The following is a 6,529-nucleotide window of genomic DNA, read 5'->3' on the forward strand; positions in this document are numbered from 1 at the left end:
TGGTCAAACTCATGTTCGTAGCTTCGAGAACACAGTCCAACCATCTCGTCCTCTGTCGTCCCCTTCTCCTTGTGCCTTCAATCTTTCCCAACATCAGGGTCTTTTCCAGGGAGTCTTCTCTTCTCATGAGGTGGCCAAAGTATTGGAGCCTCAGCTTCAGGGTCTGTCCTTCCAGTGAGCACTCGGGGCTGATTTCCTTCAGAACGGATAGGTTTGATCTTCTTGCAGTCCATGGGACTCTCAAGAGTCTCCTCCAGCACCATAATTCAAAAGCATCAATCCTTCGGCGATCAGCCTTCTTTATGGTCCAGCTCTCACTTCCATACATCACTACTGGGAAAACCATAGCTTTAACTATACGGACCTTTGTCGGCAAGGTGATGTCTCTGCTTTTTAAGATGCTGTCTAGGTTTGTCATTGCTTTTCTCCCAAGAAGCAGGTGTCTTTTAAGTTCGTGACTGCTGTCACCATCTGCGGTGATCAAGGAGCCCAAGAAAGTAAAATCTCTCACTGCCTCCATTTCTTCCCCTTCTATTTGCCAGGAGGTGATGGGACCAGTGGCCATGATCTTAGTTTTTTTGATGTTGAGCTTCAGACTATATTTTGCGCTCTCCTCTTTCACCCTCATTAAAAGGTTCTTTAATTCCTCCTCACTTTCTGCCGTCAAGGTTGTGTCATCAGCATATCTGAGGTTGTTGATATTCCTTCTGGTCTCTAAGGTGCTACTGCTACTAGACAATTTTTTAAAAATCTTTTTATATATTTCTACTGCGTCAGACCAACACGGCTACCTACCCTGAGTATAAAACAAAGTACTGTAGTAACTAGGGTGGGCCCTTATATATAAAGTGTCATAGGCCACAGTGCATCAAAATAAGTCAATCCATTTGGGCTTTTTGCAGGTCAGCTTCATCCAGAATCCTATGATTTGTCATTTGCAGACTAGGCAAGTATGTCAAAGGAACAAGAGTCTGGGGACCACACCCTAGCAAAGCCAGAGAAAGCCCAGGTGGTGAGCCGACTCTTGAAGCAGGCGCCGCCTGGAGAGTTCAACGAGGCCTTCAGTGACCTGCGCATGCTGGTGGATGACGACACCATGATGTGTGAGGAGGTGGCCAGCCTTTGCGCTGTGCACAACAAAGATAATTTCATTCCAGTCAAAAGCAAAAAGTGCGAGGTGTTGCTGACCCGTCACAATGAGCTGGAGGAGAACCGCTTCCTAGACCCTCAGAACAGAGTCTCCTTCAAGTACGACCACCTGACGAGAGTGCCGAGCAATTTCCAGGATCAACCCGAGGAGGATGAGAAAGGTGAAGTGTGGAGGAGAGCACTTCAAGAGGCTTTGAAGGTCTATGTCGGCAACCACTACCCCGAGGGGCTTTGCAGCGTTTTCATCAAGGACACAGCTGTCCGGAAGATCTTTGTGGCTTGCATCGAGAGCCACCGATACAAGCCCTCTTCTTTCTGGAATGGCCTGTGGAAGTCGGAATGGACTTTCGCATTGGCACCGGCCTCCACTTCTACCGAGGTGTCTGGCACCATCATGGTTCAAGCCCATTACTTTGAGGATGGCAACACACACCTGACGGTCGTCAAGGACGTCGAGGAGACCCTGCTGGTCACGGATGAGACCCAAACAGCACAAGACTTTGCGAAGCTGGTGGAGAAGGCGGAAAATGAGATCCAAGGCGGGCTGATGGAAGAATATAAGCAGATGAACGGCACATACCTGAAGTCCTTTCGGAGACAGCTGCCCATCACCCGCACCAGCCTTGACTGGGAGAAGGTTGTGACGACCAGGATTGTTGCGGCTCGTGCTAGCCAGTGAATGTCCCTCTTCAATGCGGCATTAGGGATGAAGGAAAGGGGGAAATGCCTGTGGAAATGTGAGATGTTTGGAATAGTGTTTTAAAATAAAGTAAAGCGAAGGCACTTCCAGGCTGTTGCTGGTTTCATGTGGGATTCAATTAGGTAAAGGTAAAGGACCCCTGACAGTTAAGTCCAGTCGCAGACAACTCTGGGGTTGTGGTGCTCATCTTGCTTTACAGGCTGAGGGAGCCAGCGTTTGTCCACAGCCAGTTTTTCCAGGTCATGTGGCTGACCTTAGTCATGACTAAGCTGCTTCTAAGCAGCGCACAGAAATGCCGTTTACCTTCCCACTGGAGCAGTACCTATTTATCTACTTGCACTTTTTTGACGTGCTTTCAAACTGCTAGGTTGGCAGGAGCTGGGACTGAGCAATTGGAGCTCACCCTGTCACTGGGATTCGAACCGCTGACTTTTTGAATGGCAAGCCCAAGAAGCTCAGTGGTTTAGACCACAGCGCCACCCGCGTCCCAGCAAAGTCAGGTTGTGGGATTGCCTTACCCTAGATAGGCCTGTTTGACCACTTCAGTCTGTGAAACTGGCACTGTCACATGTGCCACAAAAGACCTGTTCTGCAGTTGTAAGAAAGCAGGGAATTCCTGAGTGTGGGTGCTGCCACACTGAAAGATCCAGTTCTTACAAACGTGGCATCTGTATTGTATGGCACCAATTTCACAGAGGAGATGTTGGCAGAGGCTGCTGTGTGTATACCGAACACAGTAGAAAGAGACAGTGTTCTGTACTCACCGTGGCCAACCAGATGCCCCAAAACAAAACCCAAAACCCGAACCTGAGCAGGCACACCGGGTTCTACCCAACACTGTGGGTGCCTGGTGTGTGTGTGAGACGTCTTGTGCAGCAGCCATGCAGAAATAGGGAGGTCATCCGGAGAGAATACACAGAAGCAGCCTGTCCTATTAGAGGGAAGCAAAAGGAAATGGGAGAAAATGAAAAGAGACAAGGCAGTCCAAAATAGACCTAGAGGCAGACATAAAGCGTGAGTGAGCTGGGGTATGTGTGTATGTGATAGGAGCTGGGGAGGGGCAGTCTGTATAGAAAGCTGCTGCTGTCATTTGGGATGTTATTACGGATGCTCACAGTGTGACGCACACATGCAGATTCCCATCTGAGGAGCATGAATCCCCTTCCCCTCCCATTCTCTTTGGAGGACGGGCGTTAATTAGCCACGGAGATATTCATCAAGCTGCTGCCTCTTGGAGCAGGTCAGTCCCAGAGACATCTGGCGAGCCCGCTTCCAAAAAAAGCAGAGAGTCTGGCTTATGAAGAGCTGCAGCTCTCCCTCGTCCCCCCTCTCTGCCTGCTGGAAAAAGGCAAACTGCAGGATGTAGCGGATGCCGAACCGAAATGGCTTTAATAACACAAGCCGAAAATGTTTCTTTCTCCTCAACCCTGCCCCAGAAGATGGGTTTTGCAATGCTAAGTTCCCTGTGTACCAGTGATGGGGAACCTTAGGTTCAGGGAGGAGGACCTGTGACGTTGGCTGGCTGGAGGCAGCTACACCAAGGGATTGGGGCCATGACAGGCTGCTGCTTTGAATCCAAGCTTGCCACGAATGTGTCTAATTTTAAATCTACCAGTACATTGGTTGGCATCAACTGCGGGAGCAAGTTCCACAGTTTTAACTCTACATTGTGTGAAGAGAGACTTTCTCTTATCCGCCCTGAATCTTCTAACATTCAGCTTCATTGGAAGTCCACAAGTTCTAATATTAGGAGATAGGGAGAAACACTTTTCTCTCTGTTGTGTATTAATTCAACACTCTCTACACTTTTTCCATACCAAGCATAACTGCATAAGTGCCAATCATGTCACCTTTTCTTCCTTGTTTTTGCTCTAAATGAAAATGTCCCAAATGCTGCGACTTAAAGGAGTTGTTCCTCTTTGCCGTGCAGGCTCCTGCATTGACAGAGCCAAACAATAAGGGGAGAGACAGAAAGAGCTGCGGAAGATTTAGCTCTTGTATTATCAGTAACCATGGGAAGCTCATGGTAGCCGGAAGCGTAAACCTGCCCAGCTTATACACTTTGCTTGACTTGGTCTCCCTTGAGCCTGAGTGGAGAAAGGGAATGTATTCGTGTTTCCAAAAACAACGAGACACCAGCTGTCCAAACCTTCCTAACCCAGCTCCCAACCAAGTTCTAACTCGGCTTGGCAAGACGCCACAAGTTGCTAGAAATGATAAGGGCATGCTTAGCAATAGGCAACGAGGCTTGGCTTCGATTCATACGACAGCCCAAAATGGTGGGGAATTTTGGACAAAATTCAAAAAGATGGAGCAAGCTTTTCTCTGCTCAGCTTGGAAATGCCCCACTATTGACTAGCTCCCTTTGGCAAGTTGTCACGGAGCTTTGTAATGTGATGGCAATTGAAGGTGCTGTGCAGATTTTTCATTACAGAACACATTTTTATCCCCTCCCAAAGGCTTCCAGAATGGCTTACAAATACCCATGAGAGGATCTGTCCGTGTCATGACCCTCAGGTGGAAAGCCTTCTACATATGGTTTTTCATTGTAATCTTTACGTCGACCTTCGTCAACAATTCATGGACCGGCTCTGCATCCCCAGAAGGAGACCAGAGCAGGAAATCTTACAATTCCTTTTGCTGGGGAAGGACCAGGTCCTCACCAAGATGGTGGCTCAATATCTTAATTTACTATTTTCTCGTCGTTATACTCTGCAGTCGTCTGAATTATTAGAAGCCCCATTGTCGTGAAAGCAGATAGCGGATTATTCCCTTCTCTCTCTTAACACAGCGTTTGCCACAGTGACAGTTTTAATCTGTTATTATTTTGTCTGCGAGTTTGTTTGATGCCAATAAAGGTTTTACTTTTACTTTTACTTTACCCATGATAAGACAGCCCCTGCCTTCAAATTTACAATCTAATATACATCACACACACACACACACACACAATGCCAGGGTGGGAGGAGGAAAAAGAAAAGCCCGTGCTCTAATTCTTAGCTACAGAGTTGTATCAGGAAGAACTTTCTGAGGGCAAGAGCTGTTTGACAGTGGAGCAGACTCCCTTGGAAGGTGGTCGACTCTCCTTCCTTGGAGGTTTGTAAACAAAGGTTGGGTGGCCATCTGTCATGGGTGCTTTAGTTGCAATTCTTGCATTGCAGGGTGTTGTACAAGATGATCCTTGGGGTCACTTCCAACTCTACAATTCTATGATTCTATGGGTTGTGCTCTTAAGCTCACCACCATCAGGCACCAAACAGAACTGATTGCGGGGCTGAGTCATGACAACCACTAAAACCTCTATTTAACCATTTTATTCTAGTATGCAACAATTGCCGCAAATGAGATTTTTCTTCCTAAGCTTCAGTCTGTGATGTATTTTTAAAAAACTGTTCACCAATGATTTTGTCATGTCATCAACGTTGACATTATTTTTAAAGTCAATAGCGAGTGCTCAGCCACGAAGATCACTGGCTGGCCTTAGGCCAGTCACTCGCTATCAGTCTTATCTACCTCATAGGGTTGTCCTAAGAAAGCCTTCTTTACTGGGTTCCCATTCCCCCCACCTTTGGTGGTTCTAAACCCATCCGCCACATGCCATGTTTTTCAGCCTTGCACCTTTATGGAAAGAAAAACTTCAAAGAATAAGAGGAGGTTATCAGCTTGGACCACCAACTTGAGGCTTAGCAAATAACAGAGATTTAAATAATATGTGCTTACATGCCAGGCGTGTGTTTTGTGGCTGTTGTGTTGACTTCCCCTCCTGCAGTCACACAAGATTCCCTGAGAATGCTTGGCTTTGAAGGCCTGCTAATGAAGTCATTAATTGCACAGAGCCTTTGATAACCACAAAAAGGCTTTTTGTGTGTGTTCCGGCAGCACTTTTCCCCACTGATGTTTCTCAAAACATAATCCATCGTGTTCTTGTTGTGAAGACTCAAGGTGAATGCAATAAAGTGCCAGTTCAGACACACACAGCAGACACCGGCAAGCGGCTTCACACTGTGGGTCGAAGCAAAAACAACCTGTAGCACCTTAAAGAAGACTGGAGACCCTTTCTAGTCTGCATAAAAAGGTTTTTTTCCATATGCGAAGACCACAGCGGAGTTTGAAGTGTAAGAAAATAGCAGAACATATTAAGAAACATGTTAGAGAGGATGATATTAGATAAGACAGAACCTTAAAACACAGCTGCATGTCATTTGGGTTATAAACATCAATGCTGGGTGAGCGGGAAGTCACTAGTTTTGTTCAATTGGAATATAATTGTTGAGTAACAAATGTAACTTTCCGCATGGAAAAAGGAACAAAACATTATTATATTTAAAAAGACTCCTGTAGCACCTTAGAGAGTCAGGGTGCACCCAGGCTGTTACTATTTTCATATGGGATTCAATCACATACCTGAAAACTTAATGAAAATTTAATTCAGATTTGTTTGTGGGGAGGTTTTATGACCTTGCATCGAAGCAAATGTCACCCCACACTTTCCAATGCATTTCCCTATCACGTAAAGGGACCCCTGACCATTAGGTCCAGTCACGGACGACTCTGGGGTTGTGGCGCTCATCTTGCTCTATAGGCCGAGGGAGCCGGGGTTTGTCCACAGACCGCTTCCGGTCTGGAGAACCAGAGCAGCGCACAGAACGGCATTTACCTTCCCGCCGGAGCGGTACCTTT

The 6,529-nt window shown here is 46.7% G+C and overlaps 1 pseudogene across 1 annotated transcript; it reads left to right on the forward strand.

Moving 5' to 3' along the window:
* The first annotated feature begins 812 nt into the window (after positions 1–812).
* Positions 813–1,925, forward strand: LOC118092999 (F-actin-capping protein subunit alpha-1 pseudogene; annotated as a pseudogene). Its single transcript, XR_015946781.1, has one exon. The product of XR_015946781.1 is annotated as an F-actin-capping protein subunit alpha-1 pseudogene (transcript).
* Positions 1,926–6,529: the final 4,604 nt, after the last annotated feature.

The sequence above is a fragment of the Zootoca vivipara genome, chromosome 13 (genome assembly GCF_965207765.1).
Source record: "Zootoca vivipara chromosome 13, rZooViv2.hap1.1, whole genome shotgun sequence".
Classification (NCBI taxonomy): Eukaryota; Metazoa; Chordata; class Lepidosauria; order Squamata; family Lacertidae; genus Zootoca; species Zootoca vivipara.